At 39.2% G+C, this 26,928-nt stretch overlaps 1 pseudogene; it reads right to left on the bottom strand.

The window, feature by feature from the left end:
- Positions 1 to 623: 623 nt before the first annotated feature.
- The window catches only part of LOC127682494 (guanylate-binding protein 2-like), a 53,911-nt pseudogene continuing 27,606 nt past the window's right edge, over positions 624 to 26,928 (bottom strand).

The raw sequence follows: 26,928 nt of genomic DNA, 5'->3' as shown, positions 1-26,928 counted from the left end.
AGACTGGTCAACTAATGAACCCTTATTAACTGAGTTTCTGTTTCTGTGTTATATTTTCCAGTACTTCATAGTCACCTCTCCTGTTGTGCCACTCATCAAGCAACATCTCGAAACCTGCATCTGACCTAACACAGAAATACACGGGATTGCTAATTCCCTAACTGTAGATGCCGAGTCATTTCTATGAGCACACATAGTGCTAACACCATGGATTCAAACCTATATCAAGGAATATTATGTGTACAGTTGTTATTTGGTGAGTTTATGTTTAAACAAAGTGCATTGCCACAGCCCTGGGTTTCATATGAGCACCAGCCAACAATGTGTACACAAAAGGTGTTTTTGTGATGAGACCAATGACTTCAACATTATCCTTGGTTGGTGCCATTATTCTTATGAAATAGAGAGAAAAAACGTTAACATCCCAGAGTTAGTCACCCTGAGTACTACATGATGATATAAAACTTAATAACTTTATGGTTTGTTGGAATATTCTTTTATTTCCATAATGAATCACAAATAAAAATACATATTCAGAAACAACTACAGTGGATTAATCATATTTATTAACTCATGCTCTTGCAAGACCTTTGCCCTGGGATATTTCAAGACATGTTGTCGCAGATGGAGATAAAGGGGAAAATGGAGATGGGATTTAGGTTTTGAAAAACGGTAGCAAATGTTAAAGTCCTCAGAGAAATGAAAGAGAATTCATATTGCAAGTTAGTTAAAAGTTACCTGCTCTGTTACTGCAGAAGCTATACTGTAGTAAAGAGGAAAACTTAAGATTATAAAGGAGAAACATGTGGCTGGGCATGACCCAGGCCAAGTGGACATAGAAAACACGGATGACTGAACCTCTGCTAATTCATGCATTCTGCACACAGAGGAACTTCCTTTGACATTGTCCAGTGGTCAGACAGTGACTCCAAACTGTAGTTGCATGTGACTGATTTTGAGTTGAGGTGAATTGAATGTCATAAGAGTTGCTTCAAAGCCTGAGGTGCTCAGTCCACACAGTCTGTGAGAAAGGAAGCTTGGCAGAGGTTTGGTCCTCAGGCCTTCAGAGTATGGTGCATTTCCCAGACATTTGCCATCTCTTCATGTTATCAATCTCCTGAAGAAGTTTCTTGTTCTCATTCTGGAATCCTTCCTTGAGAAGCTCTTCCTCTTCCTAAAACAGAAATGGAGTCTGAACTCAGATCATGTTCCTTGTTCTCCAGAGTCTCACAGACTCTCCATTAGTACTTACACTAAACCCTAAATTTTGTTTTTTCTTGATGCTTTTTCTACCTTTAACCTTCTCCTCCTCCTCTCTGTATGTCTTTCTCTGTTCTGTCTGTCCCTGTTGCTATCCCTCTTGTCTCCCTCCATAGCTTCTAAACATTATCCTTTGCTCTCCCAGCTTTAGGAATGTAGTCTAAAAGTTCTAAACACCAATAGCATGCAACCCTCCTGTCTTATGTTCTTTGACTCATGTATAACACTGTTTTCTATAAAAATGGTAACCAGTTGCCTATTCTTTCTTTGCATCATTTCTGAGCTCTGTGATGCAGACTCTCAAGCACATGGAAGAAGGTGATAAAGATGGGCTCAAATAAACTGGAAAGTTATTACCTGATTTAGAATGAGGGCAAGTGTTCAATCAAGGGATTTCGTACATGTCCAACATGTTGGTGACAGAAACAGGTTAACAGAAACATTGGAGCAATTGATGTCTGCAGTCCTCACAGGATATTCTGGACCATCACCGAGACTTAGTACAGCTGTAGAGGAATGCAGAGTACTGCAAATCTGGTACGTAATCCATGAGCTTGAGTGGGTAGATTGTTAGGAGTGCTGCCAGAGACGAGTATAGCAGAAATGAATTCCCTATGTGTTCCATTCAGTAGAGAAAATAAACTGTGAGAAAACAATTGTATTAATTACCTTACATCTCATGAAATGACAATATCCCCATCTAGCACACACACACACACACACACACACACACACACACACACACACACACACACACACCAGTCTAGAATTATTACATAGAAATAAGTGGAGATACTTAAGCAATTCTAAATCACTATCTATGGACAGCCTATTGAAGGGTTTCATCTAGCCATAAAAAGCTCTTATAAAGTAGACAGGGCTGGAGATAAACAGAAACATTGGACAATGTTTCAGAGTTTCTGTACCAGTTACTGTACTGCAGGAGTCTTCATTGTGGAGGTCTTACTTCATAACCCACGCTAACTGTTAACTAGATATCCTCCTGCTGCAGCCTGCCGATCAGCTTGCAGTTTGATTTTCTTGCTTGATTTTTAGATTTATTCATGTTATTTTAAGTGATGAGTGTTTTGCTTGCAGTGTACTTAAATTTACTACATATATGCAGTGCCTGCATGGGCCAAAGAAGGAGGTCCAATTTCCTGGAATTAGAGTTATGCACTATTGTCAACCACTGTGTGGATGCTGAGATAAGACCTGGGTCCTCTTCAAGAGAGATCAATGCCCTTAAGTACTAAGATGTTTCACCAGCTCTCTGATATACTTATTTTTGATTGGGGTATAGGAATATACTGAGATGATAGGGTATATTACCTGAAATTTATGAACTATGATGTTGTCCTAATCTGCTATTAAAATTTTCTGCTCCTTCTTCATCTTCTCAGTCGGTTGTTTCACATTATCCTGGTAAGTCTTGTCCGTCTCTTGCATCATCAACTCAAACTTCTTCTGCTTGTCTTCTAACTCTCAGTTTACAGTTTCAGCAGCTTCAGCCTTCATATGTTCTGCTGAGAAGGAGTAGCAAACAAGAGGACAATTACTATTTTTTATTTTCGAGACAGGGTTTCTCTGTATAGCCCTGGCTGTCCTGGTACTCACTCTGTAGACCAGGCTGGCCTGGAACTCAGAAATCCCCCTGCCTCTGCCTCCCAGAGTACTGTGATTACAGGCGTTTGCCACCACTGTCCGGCTGGACAATTAAATTTTATGAGTTAATTTTGACTTTTATTTCCTTTAAATTTCTCTTATCTTTGATAAAATTTTTCCTGTGGCTACTTTTTTATGGAATAACCAATTAATAACAGATATGTTTGTATGGCAGTTAATAAAAGAACACCATGAGTGATGCTTGAGATTCTTCCTCACAACTGAGTATGCCATATGGACCAATATTGCTAAACATGTCAATAGCTCCACCATGTGGAATGTCTTTGCAGTTCTTACCTTCGACCTCCTTTGTGGCCTCTGTGAATGACTGATGTGTCTTTAGAAGTGATTTGACAACATCTTCCTTAGGCTCAAAGTATTTTTTCAGTATTGCTTCTGCCTAGTAGTATAGAGTAAGTTGGAGACAAGCCAATGTGTCTGTTAATTAACACTGATGTTCACTGATTTCAGTCATTAATTGAACTGCTGTGTAGCAATCCAAACAGCTTCCCATGTTTAATGGACCTAAAACTGATGTAGAGACTGCCCTACTCCCATATTAGATCCTTTCCTAGCCTCATTTTTAATATCTCCTAACTCTTTAAACAAATTGGAACTTTGATGTCTTTTCTTATCTGTTTCACATATGTAACTAGGAGCTGATCTTGTCAATTTTAGTTTCAAAAACGTAGCATAAGCCTGTTGCTTATCATCCGTTGCAGCCAAATCTCACAGTCCTAGTTTTAGCTTTGCTTAAGAGACTGCTCCAGACCATTTATCTTGGAGTGTCTGGAACTTGGCCATGTTGCTTTGGGAATGTGTCTGTTACTCAAATGCTCAATGATGACTTTATACTTTATCCAAAAGAGTATCAGGCATTTTTCATTGATCTCCAGGTTACTCCATGTCTAGATTGTGATCGCTATATCTAGCTAATCTTTACTTAGTCTGTTACTGCTTAAAATATCAGATCTCTTGCTTTCATTTACTTTTATAGACTATCTCTGTTGTTTGAAATTTCCATCCCCTATATAGCCACAGGACTTTCTAACATCTTTGAACAATTCGCCATTTTTTCCCTCATACTCTATCAAAGCAGGAAATGACAGCATCTCTTACAAATCTGGGATATACATGGGATTAAATTCATGTGAAAGGTGTATAAATAGAAAAGTCATGGTGCATCTTCAAACACTTAAGAGGAGTTAGTGCACCATCCTTTTGTCCTTTTATCCCTCATTTTTGTTTTGGGATATAAAACTGAAGTAGAGCCTGACTCTCTTGCAGCTATCTTAAAGCATGGATACAGCCTGGAGATTGAGGTCCTGAACTAATATTCTTGTGGAGAAGAGAGGAAATTGCTCCTGGGAATAAGTAGGCGATAGAGCCACCACAGAGACACTGAGTTCTTCTGACATGACTTATTGACTAGAAGTAAAAGATGAAATATCAAGTCATTTAAAATAAATGATTATTTGTAGATTACAAAGTCAAACCCAATGTTAAAATCTATTACCAGCATAGAGTAGTCTAGATCTCACAAATGCAGATAATGCTATCTGGAGTGGCATTCAAGGAGTACTGCTCATTGGTTGTGAGTCTTATGCTTCACTATGCCTCATTTTCTGTTTTGCTTTATAGACACATTAATAATGATGCATGGTTTGTGTGGTGGTGTGAGTATGAAGAGAATCGGTTTCTGAAACACAGGGAGAACAATCTAAGTGGTAACTGCTATTACCACCACCATTACTTTTAATCATCTTGTCTCTTACAACCCAAGAATCTCTTGACAAACAAAGCCAAATAAATCACTTTAGACAATTAGGTGAGCAAATGGTTGAGGGAATGACGAAATTCCACAAATATTTCTAAGAGGCCCAGTTGTGCTTCCAAGGATCAGTCTGCTCTCTGTCTGAAATCTGTTTGTCTGTATAGATGAATGCAAGGCAAGAACAATTTGCAATAACACCATTATATCTTCCTAATCTCACTGGCATCTGGATGAGATTCCTCACCAAGCCCTCAAAATGATATCAGCTATACAATTATCCTGGAGCCCCTTCCCAGGAGCCTGGTTATATGCCTTCTCTAATTCTTGTTTCATCTGAAGGAAGAGGTAGTAACCTCCAGGGTTTTACTTCTTCTTCCAGGGGTCCAATAATATCCTCCAGAAAATCTCAGCATTGAGCTGATGACATGTCCAAGTTCTTAACAAAGGCATCTTGTTTTACTACCAGCAGCTTCTGAGTAACACAAAATCACAAGCATGGTTGAGAGGTGAGAGATAACACATCAGACTACAGGAGAATGTTTAAATAGGGGCAGGCTCTGCATGTCATTGTAAATATCTCCCTAAGGAGGGAGGATACTGGCTATAGAAACTGACACTTCACATTTGATTTCCTACAGGCATTTATCCCTGTTTTCCTGCATTAGAGATATTCTTAGAGCATAGGAATATGGCTTCTCAGGTTGGAAGAAAGAACGGAAATATATATTCTCTCAGAGAATGAAATATATATAATAAAAAACAAATAAATGATCCTTTGTAAATGCACTTGTGCAATCTCCTCAATAACTGAGAACATGGCTCCCAGAACCTTCTAACCTTCAATACGTACTGTAAATAGACGTTCATCATTGAGTGGCACTATCTTGGAGACTAAGAAAAATATTCATCCCTCAGAGGGGCCCTATATTCCTTTGTGAAATGATTTTTTTGTACTGCACCTACCCCTAATTCTGACTGGAACTTTTGGTTTACAACCTTGTAAGAATTCTTCAGGAAGACCTCAATGGCCTCATTCTCAATTGGCCTGTGCAGGTTCATCAGCTCCTGGGGGATCTCTGAGGGCAAATTGTTCTTCTGATTCATCTGTTCTTCATAGTGGGTGATGGTGTTTTGCTCTGCAGCTGAGTTCTCTATCTGGCCCAAAGTCAGCACAGCATTCTCCATGAGGGAGAGAGACCCACTGCAGATGACACTGACATAGGTCTGCACCAGGCTCTTTAGACATAAAAAAGACAAAGTTGATAAAATGGCTGTCAATTGCTGGAGAGTTTACTTTACAGTTTTTAGAATTTTGTAAGAAAACACAGCAATATAATAGTTTAATGAAAGTAAAGTCTTGATGATATTAAATCTCTCCCCCTTTGGTCTTCATCTATTCAAAAGATAGATGTTGGATTATATGGCCTCTAATACTGGGGAAGCAGAACTGTGATGGTAAATCTTGTTCATTTACTACTGCTCCTTCCTCTCTCCCTGTTTCTTTTCCTTCCTGGAATTCATTTGTACTTTCATTTTTAATTGATTGAAAAAGGAAGAAAGACAAATGAAAGTTTTGCCATTTCTGCTGACTTTATGGTTGTAGTCTTTTAAAATGGTGATTCCTTCTAGTCTGCTCTCTGGCGAGTATAATGGATCAACCCAGGTGCTAACCCACAACACTTTACATTAATTAAAGCTTTTAGTTTTATCATCAGCTCCTGCCAGAATTAGAATTAGATGCAGTAAACTTCCAATGAATTATTTCTATATATGACACTTCCAGTTCCATAACTTTCTGAAAGCCTATGCATGCTGTAGAATATCAAATAAAGTACAAGCAATACAAAAACATAAAATAATGGTAAAGAAAACCCCCTTCTTTAAGAAGATGTAGCTTGTAAAATTTCAAGTGGAGTCTAAGTGATTCTGCTAAGCTCTGTTTTCATTTTCTATAACAACAGTTTGGATAACACAGCTAAAAACTCAAGACCTTTGCCAACCAGGCAGAGATGACATTTATGAAATTGTTTTCACTTTGTTTCAGGACATTCCATCAAATCCAGGTATTTTTCTTCAGGGTCAGCAAATGCCCCAGGTACTTATCACAAGAGACAGGTTTCCATTAACATCCAGCTCCAGGGAGAAATCCCTCAGAACCCACATAAAGGTTGGAAAGAAGCCCAAAAGTTAGTGGAGTCCTCTAGCCCACTCTGATCAGGTGTTGACTTTGAATTGATAAGATTTTCACTTCTATCACATAGCTGGCATGCTAAGTTAAGGAAACTAGAAAAACAAGTTTAGGATTTTAAGAAAAATATTCTACCAGTGTCTCCCCAAATTAATGTGTTTTTCTTGTTCATTTGTTTCGCTGTGTTGGTCAGTTTTTGTCAATTTCACATAACTAGAGACACTTGCAAAGAGTAATTACCTCAACTGATTAAATTCTTCACTTGAGAAATTACATCTATTAGCAACAATTGTAATCCATGCAGTGGTGGCACACACCTTTTATCCAAGCATTTGGCAGGCAGAGGCAGGTGGATTTCTGAGTTTGAGGCCAGCCTGGCCTCCAGAGTGATTTCCAGGACAGCCAGAGCTATACAAAGAAAACCTATCTCAAAAAAAAAAAAATTGATGCAGAAAGGTCCAGCTGACAGTGTGTGGTGTCATGCTGTCATCCTTTTGCAGGTAGTCCCAGGCTATATAAGAAAAGTAAGCTACTAGGCACGTGAAGCAAAAAGAGATCCTTCAAGGTTTTTTTCTCTAGCCTCCGGCATCTTGGTTTGTGCATTGGTTTCTTTGGTGGTAGACAGTAACTTGTCAACCAAACAAACTCTTTCACCTCTAAGTGGTTTTGGGTCACAATGTTCATCACAGAAACAGAAAGCAAACTAGGACATTAGCTTTTTCATTCACTGATTCAATCATTCACCAACATCTATTGAGTATCTACTATAAATCAGGCAATCGCAGGGAATAAATCATAGAGTTTATAGTGTAACAGATGGAGACAGAAACAAAAACAATAAATAAATTATTTCAAAGTCTCACATATTTACTACCATTTTGGTGTAACAAAATGCCTTTGACTAAAGTCTACAGAATACATGTGTAGTCTAGTTACTGAGAGACCTTCATATTCCTTCTGCAGTACTTGTTAGCAGAAATCCAAAGGAGTTAGAGGAACCATTCATGAAATTCCCACTAAAGAGTCTGGAGATATGAGTCAGTGGTTGGGAGCAGTTAATGTTCTTGCAGAGGACATGAGTTCAGTTCCCAGTACCTATGTCCAGTGGCCTATAATTTGGGTTTTAAGTTCAGGAAATAAGATCTGTCTAGTCTCAGAAAGCAGCTCATGTGCACCAACACATATGTTGGTGCCTAGAAATTCCCACACAAACACTGAACTCAGCCAGAGAGGGATAGTTCATTGAGTATACAACCCAAGTTTGGTTGGCCAGGAACTGAACCATGACTCTGAGTTCAAATTCTAAAGGATTTTTAAGCCCAAAACCTAGAAACATCTGTGTCACATTTTTTGATCAATCAAGATTTAGGAAAATGGTGATTTCCTTAAGAATACTTCATCATTGTATACTTATCCTGCTCCCATTCATTGGATTATTAAATGTGTCAAGGGACTTGCCTTGTCTAATATTCATGTCTTAATTTGTCTACAAGAATGAGACTTGTCTAACATTTATTTCTAATTTGCCAACCATGATGTGTTACCAATTTACAGCTCTATTTTTTGCTAAGTAGAATGTCAGGTACCAGATTGGTTTGGGAACTTAAACTTTACTAGACCACTATTGAAAATGTAAGTCTTATTTCCAATAGTCTTTTATATTGGTGCAGGTGTCTCATTTATGTTAGGGTCCATCCCAGTGGCAGTTTATGACATAAAAGCTTATGAAGGTGAAGGAAGGGCCTTTGGGTGCTTGGTTCATCCAGAAATTCCACTGGTGGACTCATGCTATACTTTCCTAGTCCTCTCTGTCTCTGACACTCTTTCCTCATACCTTCTTTCAGGATGCTGGTGACATAAGTCAACAGAAGTAAACCAGCACAGCTCTGTTGGTGGGACTCAACTTTTCTCTTCCAAGCCAGGTTGTTCATCATGTAGGATTTGCCTGTGCGGTAGAGTCCCATGATTGCCACCACCAACATAGCCTGGTTGATGGCAGACAGGATCCTCAGAGCCTCCTGGTTGATCACTAGGTGAGCCTCAGTGTTCTTAATGAGCCTCACGGGTTCCAAAATATGGATCTCTAAGACCATGCCCAGGGTGTTCTTTTGGTATCTAAGGAGCAGATAAATTGGAGTGCAATTTCCAGGCAGTTACATAAGCTAAGCATTATGTCCTAAAATTTTCCTTCTTGAAATGTGTTCCTTGTATATTTGTCAGAGTTCTGGGAGCTTTTATGGCAGTCTTAGAGATTTGTCTACTACTTCTACTTAAATACCACTAATTTGAAGTTCATAGATGACCAGAAAAGTTATGTACTTTGTTCAAAAGGCTGCATGTACCATTTTCCCATGCTTTTTCTAAACCTGGCATTTGATGTTCCTTGAGTGTAGTGACTGACTGGATTTGCAACAATTTTACAACACCACTAATGAGGCTACATATTTTATACCTCCTCTATTTCTTTTTTTTTTAATTTTTTTTATTCGATATAATTTATTTACATTTCAAATGATTTCCCCTTTTCTAGCCCCCCCACTCCCCGAAAGTCCCGTAAGCCTCCTTCTCTTCCCCTGTCCTCCCATCCACCCCTTCCCACTTCCCCGTTCTGGTTTTGCTGAATACTATTTCACTGAGTCTTTCCAGAACCAGGGGCCACTCCTCCTTTCTTCTTGTACCTCATTTGATGTGTGGATTATGTTTTGGGTATTCCAGTTTTCTAGGTTAATGTCCACTTATTAGTGAGTGCATACCATGATTCACCTTTTGAGTCTGGGTTACCTCACTGAGAATGATATTCTCCAGCTCCATCCATTTGCCTAAGAATTTCATGAATTCGTTGTTTCTAATGGCTGAATAGTACTCCATTGTGTAGATATACCACATTTTTTGCATCCACTCTTCTGTTGAGCGATACCTGGGTTCTTTCCAGCATCTGGCAATTATAAATAGGGCTACTATGAACATAGTAGAACATGTATCCTTATTACATGGTGGGGAGTCTTCTGGGTATATGCCCAGGAGTGGTATAGCAGGATCTTCTGGAAGTGAGGTGCCCAGTTTTCGGAGGAACCGCCAGACTGATTTCCAGAGTGGTTGTACCAATTTGCAACCCCACCAGCAGTGGAGGAGTGTTCCTCTTTCTCCACACCCTCTTCAACACCTGCTGTCTCCTGAATTTTTAATCTTAGCCATTCTGACTGGTGTAAGATGAAATCTTAGGGTTGTTTTGATTTGCATTTCCCTAATGACTAATGAAGTTGAGCATTTTTTAAGATGCTTCTCCGCCATCCGAAGTTCTTCAGGTGAGAATTCTGACAAGAACTTCAAGACTCTGAAGAAGGAAATGGAAGAAGACCTCAAAAAATGGGAAAACCTCCCATGCTCATGGATCAGTAGAATCAATATAGTTAAAATGGCCATTTTGCCTAAAGCACTATACAGATTCAATGCAATACCCATCAAAATCCCAACTCAATTCTTCACAGAGTTAGAAAGAGCAATTATCAAATTCATCTGGAACAACAAAAAACCCAGGATAGCTAAAACTATTCTCAGCAACAAAAGAAAATCTGGGGGAATCAGTATCCCTGACCTCAAGCAATACTACAGAGCAATAGTGTTAAAAACTGCATGGTATTGGTACAGTGACAGACAGGAGGATCAATGGAACAGGATTGAAGATCCAGAAATGAACCCACACACCTATGGCCACTTGATCCTCGACAAAGAGGCTGAAAACATCCAATGGAAAAAAGATAGCCTTTTCAACAAATGGTGCTGGTTCAACTGGAGGTCAACATGCAGAAGAATGCAAATTGATCCATCCTTGTCTCCTTGTACTAAGCTCAAATCCAAATGGATCAAGGACCTCCACATAAAGCCAGACACTCTGAAGCTAATAGAAAAGAAACTGGGGAAGACCCTTGAGGACATCGGTACAGGGAGAAAGTTTCTGAACAGAACACCAATAGCGTATGCTCTAAGAGCAAGAATTGACAAATGGGACCTCATAAAATTACAAAGTTTCTGTAAGGCAAAGGACACCATCAAGAGGACAAATCGGCAACCAACAAATTGGGAAAAGATCTTCACCAATCCTACATCAGATAGAGGGCTAATATCCAATATATATAAAGAACTCAAGAAGTTAGACTCCAGAAAACCAAACAACCCTATTAAAAAATGGGGTACAGAGTTAAACCTCCTCTATTTCTTAAGTCAACTGTTTACTAGTACCCCTTTTATCCTTCCTGATCTAATCCTGGATCCCTGCTTTATCCTCACATCTCTTCAGCTTTTTCTTATCTTCAGTAGATCCTCAGTCTTCTTTTATCCTCAATTATTTTACAACTTAATGGAGTCTATTACAGTTATCTTGTAGAATACCCTTCAATTAGATCATTTTTTAGTTCTTTCTTTAATGTTAGCTTGAAATTGTTCTGATATATACATAGCAAGAAGGTTCCAGAACTGATATTCTATAATCATCACTGATCAAATCAGAGGATGAATGATGTGGACATGACTTGCTCTGATAGTATACTTCTGAATATGGTTTCTTGATTAAGGGGCTACCTGTCAAGAAGTGATTAGTATTTTGTAATCAAAATTATCACTTGGACAGAAAATAAATACTTAGGCAAAAGATCTAGGATTTAATTCCTGAAGAACAAGAAGAACTGGTTTCCAGCCTTCAGGGGAAGGACTTGGTCTGCCTTTGTATCTTGGGAGAGATGCATTAAAGATGGAGACTTGAACCAGAAGCCATGTTTTTGTGTCCATGTGTTTTCTCTTGCCACTCTGTCCAATTCCCATCTCCCCTTCCAGGGAACCCACAGTTAGAATTTAGCAGCTGAATTCTACATATGGTACCCAACAGGTGGATTATAACTGGAAACGGGGAGACCAAATGAGGTTCGTTGTCTTAATGGAGCTCCATGGAAAAAGGAAAAAAAATATGTATTTGACACGGTAAGCAACAGGGTATTAATTTAGCGCTACCAATGTCATTTATTTGTAAAGGCTGTTGCTGCAGGAGTGCGTAGAGATACAGGCTAGACTGAATCAGTGTAGGCCCAGCACTTATATCAGTTAGGGTATGACAACAAAATGGAAAAGGGAATTAATTTAGTTAGGCATTTGTCCGCAGTCTAAGAACTGCACCAGACAAGAGAAATAGGACATAAAATAATATAAAACAAAATAAAAAGTAAAAAACAAAAACAAAAACAATTTTTATTCTAGAAACATGAAAGAAAAAGAGAGAAGGAAAATGGATTTGGTTACATTGCAGGCACTCTTTACTTTCTATGTCTTCAGTGCACCGACCTTTTGTCCACATGCACGTTTATGTCTTCTCCATGTTTTTGTGTGAATGACTGTTTGTTTCATGTTAAAAAATAAAAATTGGTGAAAATTTCATCTGCTGGCCATCTCTTGAGCCAGCTGCAGTTTGTGTGTGTGTGTGGGGGGGGGGGGGGAGGGTCTAATTTAAAGCCACACAGCAGCTGGCAGCATGCTCAACCTTTTTTTTTTCTTAAGGAGCCAGAGGCTTTGAATTTTGGGAAAACTCTGGTTTAACTTATAAGATTTGTGTAATCGCTTTGTTCTTGTTTTTAATTGGTCTTAATGGTATAAGGTTTTACATGTCTTGACTATGGAGTTATGGATGTAGAGGCTGATTTTGGCTGATGCCTCAGAGTTGCAGACATTTTGAACAAGTGGCAACCCACTGAGTTTGAACATTCCAGTGGAGGTCTTGAGCAAGCAGGGAAGAGGCTGGAGCTGAATCCCTGCCGTGCAGGCCCGGGTCCTGCACCCTAGAGCGTACTGTCTAGAGCCTGTTTGGCACTGGGCCTGTGTAAGCTGCTACTTCTGGCCAGCCTGGTGCAGAGGTGTGCGCTCTTCCCTCCAGCCTTCCTGAGGGTGAGCAGGGGGGACTGTCTCCTCTGCCTTGGCACTCTCCCACCAGGTGTGCTCCTGGGCCAAGGTTTTCCACTTCCTGATCGCCTCAGTGGCGGGCCTGGGGCGACCTTGGCGTTGATCACATGTGCCATGGCCCCCATGGGCATCCTCCTGTCCCTGCTGAGGGTCGCTGTCTTTTTCTCACTGGGACTGGGGAGGATGAGCTTCCATGGTGCATGGCCTGCAGCTGAGAGCACTGGAGCTGGCTCCAGCCAGAATGCGGGTTCTACATAGGGTGGAGGTGGCAGCACAGCCAGGGCATGTACAAAAGGGTGTGCAGTGGCTGTGACTCTGGACTCCAGCCGAGCAGACTATAGGCATGGCCTAAGGGATGCAGTTTTTCCACAGCTATGACCAAGGGGCGGCGGGAGGGAGGGATGTGTCTCCCCCAAGTCAACATTCCCCCCCATGTCTGTCCCCAGGGCCTCAGTTTTCCAGGTGGCACCTAGCACTCAACTTGGAGCTCGTCTAAACCATGGAGATCTGACTGCTTAATTGAAACAAAGCATGAGTTTCTGGCCAAGAAAATATTTTGGCAGATTCATACAGATATGATTCAAAATACAATTCAAATATAGCCTTACCTTATGTGAGAAAAAAATATTTTGTCTCTGCTTCAATACAAGAAGCTAGGATCTTAGATTTTTTTAATATATTTTTTACAGAAATTTGTTACAAGCCTTTGCTTATGGATTTTTAAAATTTTTAAATAAATCATTTTCAAAGGTTATTAAAATAAGTTACTTGGCCAACACATCTTTTTAAGCTTGCCACAGGAGAACTTAAACCTATGTTTTCAAGGCAGATATAAATCAACTGGCAAAGGATAGATAATTTTACAGACAAAGGCTGCTAGAATCAGCTGTTTATTATATATGCTCACTGCCATTCCTTGGCAAAAGTAATGTTAATATAGAATCACATTTTTTTTGCTCATGAAATAAAGTTTTTACATCCTTCAATAAAGATATTGATGTGATGTTAAAATGTTATAGAGATATTTTAAAGAAATGTTTTAAGAACCTAATAACATGTTTGTTCCTTGCTTCAAGCAGCAATCAAATTAATTATTATTAATGGTTTACCTATTGCATGACAAGCTTTTTTAGGCAAAATTAATAAGTGTTATTCAAAAAATAATTTGTTACAATTTGCTTTTATATTTCTATACATATATCCCATGAAAAACACATCAACGATGAGACTGAATTTTATATAATTAGATCACATGTTTATTCCTTTAAGTTTCTCCCTGCTTCAGCACAAATAACTGACTTGGGTGCTGTAGCAGCTATTTTTAAGATGTTAAAAATCAAGCTTTTAATAATAGTAAATATATATATATATATATGTATATATATATATATATATTTATATATATCATGGTTTACAATTGCTTAAAATTGTTCCCTTTTTAATACTGCGAATTCTTAATTTTTACAATTGTTTATGTAAATGTAATTCAAATTTCAAAAGATATGTTCTCTAAATGACTGTCCTCTAGATATTTGAAAGCTAATTCAAAGGTTGGAGAGACAGCCATGGGTGCTGGGAGCTGGACTCTTATATTTTATGGTTGTAAGCCTAGAGAGACGGCTCAGCCGTTAAAGGCTAGTCCCTCATTCATGGAGCATGAGAGCTCGAATCCCAGCGACTACATGGTAGCTCACAACCACTTATGATGAGATCTAATGCCCTCTTCTGGAGTGTCTGAAGACAACTACAATATACTTATTTATAATTAAATCTTTAAAAAGGTGTCTGGACAAGACCCCCTTATGGCAAGGCACATAAAATTTGTATCCCAGACAGGCTATATAAAAACAATCGGATGTGCAAGCATATTATTTGTATCACCAAAAAGATAATGGCTTTAAAATAATTTTGTACTTTTGTGCACATCAAATTATGAAGATTTGTTCTTGATGTCCTCAATTTCTCCTTCTACCACGTAATGATGTTGATTCTAGAGGACTTAGTTAATTATTACAGATAAATGATACTCATATTTCAAATTTAGAAAATTAAAATATATGTATATAGCTATGATTCATTTTGGGGCATTCTAGTTGCAACTGCTCTAGCAAAAAGCAACTGGGAATGCTACGTTTATTTTCTTTAATTACATAGCTACTGCCTATGTTATGGTATATGCTTGGTGTTTCAACTTGGATTGGAACAAACAACGGACCTGGCCATTTAATAAATAAAGGTTATTCATTTGAGATATCTTTGGCAATTTGATTCTTTGTTATCCTCAAAGATGAGGTAATATAAAACATTTTTAAAAAACAAAGCAGAACAGTATCTTCTTAAAAAAGAAAAAGAGAGGGGAAATGTTATCATTTAAATTATGCTTATATATTTTTTAAAAGTTTTAAAATTTGGATGCCAAGGAAATCCTTGCTGAATTTATATGGCATCCTATCACTAGACATGCTGTTGCCTAGGTGAGATGGAAGAATTCACTTATTGGCATGGCTGTTATCCTCAAGATAGATTAATAATGTTTTTTGGATGTACATGAGGTTGTATTTCCTCATATGACCTTTACAGCCACTGCATAATGCTCTTTTGAGTTTCATAGATGGCTCTTCTGAAGAAAGAGCGAGATATTTTATTTATAATCAACAGGTGGTTATAGGAACACCTGGGCTCAGCTCAGTTAGCAGAGCTGACAATGGTATTAAATGTTTTTCAACCTAAAATAATACTTTTAATCTTTTTACAATTAGCTTGTATGTTGCAGAATCTTGTCCCTTCCCCCCACAGCATTTAGTTGTGACCCTCCTGGCTGGCAACCTCCACTCTTCCCCTGGCGTTATCTCTGGCCTATTCAAGCTGGGCATTCCTGACCTACAGCCTCCACCCTTCCCCTGGCTTTATCTCTGGCTGTTGTTCCATTGGGAACAATACAGCCATTTTCACCTTAACTACCAAGGCCGTCTCAGCGCAGCCCCATCTTGAGACCTGCAGAAAACTGCTTGACTGAAAGCAGACAACCCGCCGAGAAGAAGATCCAACGAACTCTTTGGGGGGCAGGGTGGTTTTTCCAAAGATTATAAATATTGGCTAAATGATAGTAAAGTCAGTCTCTATGGGCAACTGTCCTCTTGACTCATTTCTCTTTCGCCCCCTTCCCGTTAACCTCAGAATTCTCTTCCAGGTATTCTGGTTCACATGTGGCCGCGAGCGGCAACAGAATCTGTCCTTTTATTAGAAACCTATGGCATATTTAATTTTAATAAGCCATCAGGATCTTTGTTTTCACTATTGAAAAACATCATTTTGCTAGAAATAATCCCTTCTATATTGGCCAAATACAACTCACTCCAGTCTTCCTGGAACATTAGCTCAAAGCAATCATTGCATTGACAGAGCTCTAATATGAGAAGCTTTAGTTTTAGAACTGGTTAAATTGGCTAGACATGATCATAATGGGTTCTACCTTTCTAACCATACATTAATACTCTGACTTGGAGCAAGCAAAAATTATTGTAAAACAATGCCCTAACTGCCTTTTCTTATCTCTAGCTCCCCATTTAGGAGGTGATCCACGTGGCCTTATAAAAAATGGTTTTTAAACAAAGAAGGGGAAACTATACCCTTCTAGATCACCCAAAGCATGCCTTGCTTTTGTTTTGTTTGTTTTGAATTTCCTGCAAACTGATGCTAAAGGTCAGTCTGCAGCAGATTGCCAATGACATCTTGCCACTTCTAATTCTTATGCCATGGTTAAATGGTGGGACTCTTTAACTAATACATGGAATGGTTCAGATGCTGTTTTAATGGAGAAGATGTTCTGTTTGTATTTTCTCTCAAAAAGAAGATGAAGCCCAATGGCTGCCAGAAAGATTGATATGACAGGTAAATATAGACCCTGAATCAGCTGGTAAGTATGGGTAATTCAATAATAATCTTAAAGCTGCTTCACCCATATTGGGAAGGTAGGCTGCTTTTCCTCTAGCCATTAATTTGCAAGCCAGGTTTTATTCCTGAGCTACTAATTTACAGCCAAGTTTAATACCATGGGCCCTCCAGAGAAACATTCCAAGCAGTTTTTCCTTTTAATCTCTTCTTTTGTGTTTCAAGCAGGTATCTCTCAGATACAGGAAGGTGGGCTGCTACAGCGATGGCTTCCAGGACTCGAAGGTTGACCCGTCCAGCAGGTCCAGTTATTCCAGAGTCCCGAAGGGGCACTACCTTAGGGTCAAAAATGGGGCGGGGGGAGGGAAGCCAAGCAAGCTAACAAAATCAGAGTCAGTCTGGGTTGTGTCAAGGCTTCATTTAATGTCGGGGAGATGAACGGGTTTTAGGGCTTACAGAGAAGGAATTAACCTTCACACCAGACAAAGGAGGGAAGGGCAGAGACACCCCTAGGGATCGAAGCAGGAAGCGGGGAGGTCATCTGGTCATCTGGAGGGGACACCCGGAATTAACGCCGGCAGGAACATTCTGCAGTTAGTGCAGGAACATCTTGTGGTATTCTCGGGAATCTTCTCGCACCAATAGCTCAAGGGGAAGGCTCTAGTTAATTGTTCTTCCTTCTCGGCAGCCGCCACCTTAAGGCTGTGAGTAAGCATAAGTCTGAATAGCTCGGGACTGCTTCCCACATCTCCTCTTTTTTCTCTTTCTTAAGTTGGGGGTTGGCTATGGAAAGAGGGTCGGTGGAGAGCCTGTTTTAGACTAGGTGGTTTTGCCCCCACGTCCAGCACCGCAGTAACTAGGCCTTTTTAGATCCTAGTAGGGCAGGGCCTCTGCCTTAGGCTATGTAAGTTGCATCCACTCCTGGCATCCCATCCCACTCCAATGGCTTAACCAGGCCCTTGGTGGGTGTGATGGGCATCCAGGTAGCAGACTCACAATAATCCTGTCATGGAGTCACCCTGCAGCCAAGAGGCGGTATGCATCTGGCTTGTGGCACAACAATATTTCCCGTCATTGGCTACTCCACAGCTTATGGCCCTCAGCCACTATTAGGAGCAGGAGATCACCCTCCCTGGCATTGACATTTCTACCACTTACAGAACCAAGAAAGCTCTGTGCCTGCAGCAAGGGTGGAGAACTGAAGGCTGGTGGTTGCTACCTCCACGTCTGTCAAGGCAGAATCGATCTGTGATTTAACAAAACTGGTTAATCTGTTAAAGGCCCAGGGGCCAAATGACAAAAGCAACAAAAGACTGGGGGGGGGGGCAAAAGGCTAGAGAGCAAGGTGGAAAGCCAGGGAGAAGTCTCAGCATCAGCATACTCTGGCAGCTAGCATGTTCCTTCAGCATCCTGTAGAAAGAACAAAAACATGCCTCTTCTCTACACTTAGAGTTCCCTGGCATTAAAATTTTCAAATTTTGGGGGCATATAGAGATATGATGCTCCCTTCTTTTATTATAAAAATATTGTTGTAAAGTTCTATGGGCCTGTTCCATAATATCTTGCCTCTGTGAATTATGAGGAATCTCAGTAATATGACTAATATTAAATTATTAATAAAACATCTCAAATGACTGATTATAACTATCAGTTATAATATTTGTATTAATGTGATTTGGGACATTCAGTATAAAAAATAACATATGTAAAAACAGTTATAACTAGAAAGCTTGAAAAGCTGTCAATGGTCATATGTATATTTTGATTAATTTTTTTGAATTGCATTTGTATTGTAAAAGTTAAGAATTAGTAGCATTAAAAAGAAAGAATTTCAAGCAATGGTAAGCCATAAGTTTATATATATATATATATATATATATATATATATATATATATATATATATATATAAAATATAAATCAAAACTTTGATTTTTAACATTTTAAAAAGAACAGCAACAGCACCCAATACAATTATCTGTGCTGAAGCAAGGAGACACTCAAAAGAATAAACATGTGATCTAATTATACGAGCTTTATTCCCATAGTAGGTGTATTTTTATAGGATGATGTATAAATCTATAACAATAAAAATATGTATAGAGGCATATTTTAACAATTTATCTTTTAGATAACAATTATTAATTTTGCCTAAAAAAGGCTTGCCATGTAATAGATCAACCATCAATGTTTTGTAATAACCAATTTGATTTCTGTTTGAAACAAGGAACAAATATTTTTTACCTTGAAAGCAGAGGTTTAGGTCTTCCCAGGGCGAGCTTAAGATGAGGTTAATATAAGATAAAGCCAATTAATATATCCTAACAACCTTTGAAAATCATTTATGTAAAAATTCTAAAAGTCCATAGTTAGGAGAAAAGGCCTGTAATGAACATTTCATGAACATTGTACACTGAAGAATTTAAGATCCTAGCTTCTTGTATTAAGATAGAGACAAAATATCTTTTCTCACTTAAGGTAAGGCTACTTGCCATTCCTTAAAGAAAAAACTTTCTAATGAAATTGTTTTATTGCTTCTTTAAAGTTAGAAGCAAATGTATATTTGTCAGAATGTATAATTGTCAGAATGTAAAGCAAAAAATACTCTATAAATTTTGTATGGAGTAGACAGGCCAAATGTTAATGCCTTATTGACCTTTTATAGATTTTAACTGCTTTTTAAAGTAGATAAGAAAGTAAGGAATGTCCTTTTAGCCAAACATTCCCTATTTGAGGCCTGTAAGGCAAAAATAGTTTTTCACAAGCTTCCACTGAGGCAGCCCCAAGCCTTGTATTAATTCAAATGTAAATCCCCCCCCCCCTTTTTTTTGCCTCAGGACCCACCTTGAGTCCTTGGCAAGGACATTACAAGCAGTTCCTCCAACTTAACCATCTTCTAATCTGAGCTTTTTATCTAAGACCAGACCCAAACCCGCCTGTCCAGTCCAGCAAGGACATTGTTCCAGGATTCCTGGAAATATCCTACTTCTTTCTTAGTAGTCAAAGAAGCCTGTTTGATATCAAACAAATTTCCACTGAGATCTCCCTTTTAATTTTGGAGGGTCAAATTTTGCTTCTACCATTACAGCCCATAAACTTGTGGAAAAGTATCAATGGGCCTATAATGGCCACAGCTGTATCATACTTAAAATTATCTAAATTACAAAATATGTTAAGAATCATGAGCCTTTAACCAGGCTGTAAACTTAAAACAGCAGCCAATGACACACTGGCAGTTTTTATTGTAACTCAAATTTTCCTTGCAATATTAAAGCACAACTGCAACTTTGGAAGCAAGTCCCAATTTAAACCATCTATTTTCTTTAAAATCAATGGCAAACGTATTATCTTTACAGCACAAGGTTTGTCTGCCTGTTCTTATGTTCAAGTGTATGGCAGTGTAACTTATTAAAGAGACATTATTTTAAATCGTATGTCTTAGAAGTCCAATCTCCAGGCCAAGATTCACAGGAAACACCATGCCAATTTAGAAGCATCTTAGAGGCCTGTATTTCCTGGGTTGTGTCATGCCACATGTAGCTAGTTAAGATGGCTCCGACACTGAATCCCCAGTTTTAAACAAACCTTTTCTTAATAATACTATACCTTTTAAATCATAGCCAATTAATTTGTAACTAAAGTCAAGATATGTAAAACCTTATACCATTAAGACCTAATTTAAAACAAGAATAAAGCGATTACACAAATCTTATGAGTTACACCAGAGTTTTCCCAAACTGGAGGTTATTAGCCCTTTAAGAGAAAAAGTTGAGCACATTGCCAGTGCCGGGTCTACCGGCTCGTGGCCCGCAGAGTTCCGGGGTCCCTCCAAGCCGGAGCAAGGCCAAGTAACTTTGAGGCACTAGCACTCTGTCTCTAGCCGCTCACCAGGGCCAATTGCCTGTGGCCCACAGAGTTCTGGGCTCTCTCTGGCAGCCACCGTTATTGAGCTGTGCCCTGTGCGCCATGCGCTGCCCTGCTCTCTGCCCCCCAAGTGCTGGGATTAAAGGCATGCACCACCATTGTCCGCTGCTGCACATATATTTTTTTTCCTTTAGCTGTGTTTTACTCCTACTTATGAATGTGAGGCACCTCAAATTAGGCTCCTATGTGTAAACAAGGACTGACAGGACTGTCAGCAAATAAAGCTTTTTCAACATTTTTTTCTTTTTAACATAAAACATAAAAACGACCAATCATTCAGGCCAGTCAAAACAATAGACAACATAAATTGACATACATATTGACAAGTTTTGGTGCACCAAGGACAAACAATAGACGGAGAGGGAACTTGGTGTCCCCAAAAGATCCAAATATCTTAACCTGAACTAAGGAGATCTCCAGTAGATTTCAGAGAGAAAACAGGATGTCTCGCTTTTTTTTATTTTTTTTTTATTTTATTTTTTTTTTTTTGTCCTCACCAGGAGAGTTTTGAAATAGGTTCCAACAATTCCTATTCTTTTTTTTTTTTGATACCAGTGTCCTACACATGGAAAAACTGCTTTTCTGAAACCTGCTTTTTCTCTAGGCATCAAGGAGGATGCCTAGTCGAACACACACACCTGTGGAGAGGGAAGGAGAGCCCAGGAATTTCTCTGCAATCCAGGTCTTACATGCTGCCTGTGAGAGGCTTCTCCCTGGCCGCCTCAGCAGCAGTTCTTCTACCTGCATGGGTCTGCCCTGTCCATTTGGGCCTAGTCCCTGTCCAGGGAGATAGCCCTGGGAGAGCATTCGTTGAGCAATAACCTTATTGGGACTACACATAAGGACTTTCATTTGAGAGAGAATGTCTCTTCCCCAGAGGTTAACAGGCAGACCAGGGACCACAAAGGGCTGAGTAGAGCCAGTATTTCCCTCACTGTCCTCCCAAGTCAGCAACTGTGAGCTCTGGAGAGTATTTTTTGATTCTCCAATCCCCTGCAGATGGGTCAGAGAGGCTTGCAAAGGCCAAGCAGGGGGCCAAGCACTTTGCGAGATCACATTAGAATCGGCACCTGAGTCTAAGATGCCCTCAAAGCTTTTACCATTTATTTTAAGGCTGAGTATAGGACGATCTCTGGTGATTGCCTGGACCCAGTAAAGGTCTGAGGAACCTGGCTGAGAGGAGCCACGCTGCATGCCTATCGTTGGGTATAGGGTGGCAGGCCACGTGGAGGGGTTTGTTTTGGCTCTGGCTTTTTCTAGGCATTTGACTTTGAAATAAATCTTGAAGTTAGAGTGATCATTTGTCCCTTATAGCTCCTTTAAGAGGACTACTTGCTCTCTGTGCTTTTCTTTTCCAAGTTGGCTTTCTCCCCGGAGGGTCTCTTAACTTAATGGCATATCAGCAAGGGATGGGTCCCTCGGGAGCAGAGGATAAAGAGAAGTTACAGAAGCAGATGGTGGGCACTCAGACCTGTCAATAATGAGTTACATGAGTAACAATTATCTTACTTAACTTTCATGATTTGTCACTAGCTTGCAGGGTCATGGGAAGTATAAACCTGTAACTAGGCCATCATTAAAGTCTTGTTTTAACAAACTCAGTCAATATCTTATCTCCTGTTTTTGCCCATGTGTTCCATAGTGTACATCTTCACAACCTTCATTTAATGATTTCTGTAACACCCTGTAATGTGCCCTAAGTCTTAGTCATCTGCAGTTATCTCAGAAGCAATTAAGAAGTCCCATTATAAAATAAACTGTTTCTCTGGATGTTGCCGTTTGGGAACAATGGTAACCCTTGCATGCTAGATGTATCTGCAGAATAAAAGCTCTTTGTTTTTGCATACTATCCGAGTCTGGTACAACACACCCAAACTTATGTGACACAATGATAGCAGTGTTAAAAGGAAAGTTCATAGCTCTGAATGCCTTCAAAAAAAATTACAGAATTCTCATACTAGCAATTTAAATGTACACTTTAAAGGTCTAGAGAAAAGGAAGCAAATACTCCAAAGAGGAGTCCATGGCAGGAAATAGTCAAACTCAGGGTTGACATCAATCAATTAGAATCAAAGAGAACAATTCAAAGAATCATGAAAACAAAGGTCTGGTTCTTTGAGAAAATCAACAAGATAGACAAATCCTTATCTAAACTAACTAAAAGGAAGAGAGATAGTATCCATATTAATAAAATCAGAAATGCAAAGGGAGCTATAACAACAGACACTGAGGAAATACAAAGAATCCTTAGGTCTTACTTCAAAAGCCTGTACTTTACAAAACTGGAAAATCTAAATGAAATGAATGATTTTTTAGATGGATAGCACTTAAATCAAGTCCAGATAATCTATTTAAACAGTCCTAAAACCTTAAGTAAATAGAAACAGTTATTAAAAAGTCTCTTAATCAAAAATAAAATAAAATAAAATAAAATAATAAAATAAAGGTACAGATGGTTTTAGTGCAGAATTATAATTATACCAGACTTTCACAGAAGAGGTAATACCAATACTCCTCTAGCTATTGCACAAAAGAGAAGCAGAAAGAATGTTACTAAATGCATTGTATGTGGCCACACCCTGAAACTTAAACCACACAAAGACTCAACAAAGAAAGAGAACTTTATACCAATTTCTCTTATGAACATTAATGAAAAATTACTCAACAAAACACGTGCAAACTGAATTTAAAAAACACATCAAAATGTCATCCTCCATGATCAATGAGGCTTTATCCAGAAATGGTTCAATTTATAAAAATCAAATAATGTAATCTACCATATAAATTAATGGAGAAGAAAAATAAATCACATGAACATCTCACTAGATGCTGAAAAAGCCTTTGCAATAATCTAACACCCCTTCATATTGAAAGTCAGGGAGATAGCAGGAATTTAATGTTCATACCTAATCATAACTAAAGTAATAAACAGCAAGCCAATAGTTACCATAAAATTAAATAGAAAGAAAATTAAATCAATATCATTAAAAATATGGAAAGAATAAGGCTGGCCACCCTCTCCCTATCTATTCAATATAGTTCTTGAAGTTCTAACTACAACTAGTTTAACAGTCTTAGTCATCAGGAAATGCAAATCAAAGCGACCAACCCTGAGATTCCATCTGATACCCATCACAATGTCTAAGATCAAAATCTCAGGTGGCAGCAAATGCTGGCAAGAATGTGGACAAAGAAGAACACCCCTCCACTGCTAGTTGGAGTGCAAACTTGTAAAAAAAAAATCACTTTGAAAATCAATTTGGCAACTTCTCAAGAAATTGGGAATAGTTCTATCTCAAGATCCAGCAATACAACTCCTGTGTATATACACCAGAGATCCCTCACTATACCACAGGGACACTTGTTCAACTATGTTCATAACAGATTTATTTGTAATAGCCAGGAACTGGAAACAACCTAGATGTCTCTGAACTGGAGAATGGATAAAGAAAATGTGATACATCTACAAAATGTAATACTATTCAGGTATAAAAACAAAAACATCATGAATTTTGCAGGCAAATGGCTGTAAATGGCTGTAACTTGAGTGTATCATTTTGAGTGAGGTAACACAGAATCAGAAAGACATATATGGTATGTTCTCATTTATAATTTGACATTAGCCATAAATGCAGAATAATCGTGCTATAATCTATATAACCAATGTAACTGAATAATAAGGAAATCCCAAGGGAGGATGTATGACCCTCACTCAGAGTGACAAAGAAAACAGACATCAGAGGTGGATGGAGAGAAGGAACTGGGTGGGAGAGGAGATGAGGTAGGGTATGTGGGTGGTGATCAGGTTAGAGTGAGGGGGCAGGAGAAGACTAGGAGTGATACTAAAAATCAGTGGGGGACATCTCTGGAACCATCTTGAGACCTGGGTTGATGGAGTCTATAGGGGTGATACTAGCTGAGATTCCTACCAGCAGACCATATAGAGACTGAACTGGCCATCTCCTATAACTAGGCAGGATTTTCAGTGGAAGGAGGGGGATGTCAACCCAACCATAGATCCTTTAACCTAAAATGTGTTCTACCTACCAGATGTACAGGGATAAAGGTGTAGCAGAGACTGTGGGAATGGCCAATTAATGACTGGCCCAACTTGAGACACACACACAATGGGAGAGAGCCAACCCCTGACACTATTAATGATACTCTGCTAGATTTGTAAACACTAACTTAGTATAAGTGTCTCCTGAGAGGCTTCATCCAGCAGCATATTGAAACACATGTAGAGACCTATAGCCAAACATCAGGTTGAGCCTTATGGAAGAGTTGGAGATAAAACGGAGGGAAGGGCAGCAGTATTAAGACTCCACAAAAAGACCTACAGAATCAACTGACCTTGGCCCATTGAGGCTTCCAGAGACTGAACCACCAAACAGCATGCAGGCCCTAGACTTAGGCCCCACCCCACCTTTTGAAGCAGATGTGAAGCTTTGCCTTCCTGTGGCTCCACTAACAGTTGGAGCAGGGGCTGTATCTGACTCTGTTGCCTGCCATTGGATTCCCTTCCCCTATCTGGACTTCATGCTTGGGTCTCAGTAGGAGAGGATACCCTTTGTCCTGCTGGGACTAGATATCCTAGAGTGGGTTGTACCCAAGAAGGGCTTCCTCCTCCCTGAAAAGAAGGGTAAGAGGTAGTGGGTATAATAAATTATAAGGACAGAACAAGGAGGAGAGAAGAGAGGGACTGCAATTGTCATGTAATATGAATAAAAAATAAATTACAATAAAAAACAACCAAAAAAACCAAAAACAAACAAAAAACAAACCAACAACAACAACAAAACCCCTAATCAACCAAAGAACTCAGTTCAGCCAGAATTGGGTTTAGTCACGTACCTGACGTTTCAGGGATATAATTCATTTTATTTTTTATATTCAATATATTTTTTATTTACATTTCAAATGATTTCCCCTTTTCTGGCTCCCCACTCCCAGAAAGTCCCATAAGCCCCCATCCCTCCCCTTGTTCTCCCACACACCCCTTCCCACTTCCCTGTTCTGGTTTTGCCCTATACTGCTACACTGGGTCTGTCCATAACAAGGGGCCACTCCTCCGTTCTTCTTGTACCTCATTTGATGTGTGGATTATGTTTTGGGTATTCCAGTTTTCTAGGTTAATATCCACTTATTAGTGAGTGCATACCTTGATTGATCTTTTGAGACTGGGTTAACTAACTTAGTATGATGTTCTCCAGCTCCATCCATTTGCCTAAGAATCAAATGAATTGATTGTTTCTAATGGCTGAATAGTACTCCATTGTATATACCACATTTTTTGCATCCATTCGTCTGTTGAGGGATACCTGGGTTCTTGCCAGCATCTGGCTATTATAAATAGGGCCGCTTTGAACATAGTGGAACATATATCCTTATTAGATGCTGGGAATCCTCTGGGTATATGCCCAGGAGTGGTATAGCACGATCTTCTGGAAGTGACATGCCCAGTTTTCTGAGGAACCACCAGACTGATTTCCAGAGTGGTTGTCCCAATTTGTAACCCCACCAGCAGTGGAGGAGTGTTTCTCTTTCTCCACATCCTCTCCAACACCTGCTGTCTCCTGAATTTTTAATCTTAGCCATTCTGACTGGTGTGAGGTGAAATCTCAGGGTTGTTTTGATTTGCATTTCCCTAATGACTAATGAAGTTGAGCGTTTTTTAAGATGCTTCTCTGCCATCCGAAGTTCTTCAGGTGAAAATTCTTTGTTTAATTCTGTACCCCATTTTTAATAGGGCTATTTGGTTTTCTAAGGTCTAACTTCTTGAGTTCTTTGTATATATTGGATATTAACCCTCTATTTGATGTAGGGTTGGTGAAGATCTTTTGCCAATTTGTTGGTTGCCGAATTGTCCTTTTGATGGTGTCCCTTGCCTTACAGAAACTTTGTAATTTTATGAGGTCACATTTGCCAATTCTTGATCTTAGAGCAAACACTATGGGTGATCTGTTCAGAAACGTTCCCCCTGTACCGATGTCCTCAAGGGTCTTCCCTGTTTCTATTAGCTTCAGAGTGTCTGGATTTATGTGTAGGTCCTTGATCCATTTGAAGTTGAGCTTAGTACAAGAAGACAAGGATGGATCAATTCGCATTCTTCTGCATGCTGACCTCCAGTTGAACCAGCACCATTTGTTGAAAAGGCTATCTTTTTTCCATTGGATATTTTCAGCCCCTCTGTTGAGGATCAAGTGGCCATAGGTGTGTGGGTTCATTTCTGGATCTTCAATCCTGTTTCATTGATCTGCCTGCCTGTCACTGTACCAATACCAT

The sequence above is a fragment of the Apodemus sylvaticus genome, chromosome 4 (assembly GCF_947179515.1).
Source record: "Apodemus sylvaticus chromosome 4, mApoSyl1.1, whole genome shotgun sequence".
NCBI lineage: Eukaryota > Metazoa > Chordata > Mammalia > Rodentia > Muridae > Apodemus > Apodemus sylvaticus.
This window is presented reverse-complemented; position numbering and strand designations above follow the sequence as displayed.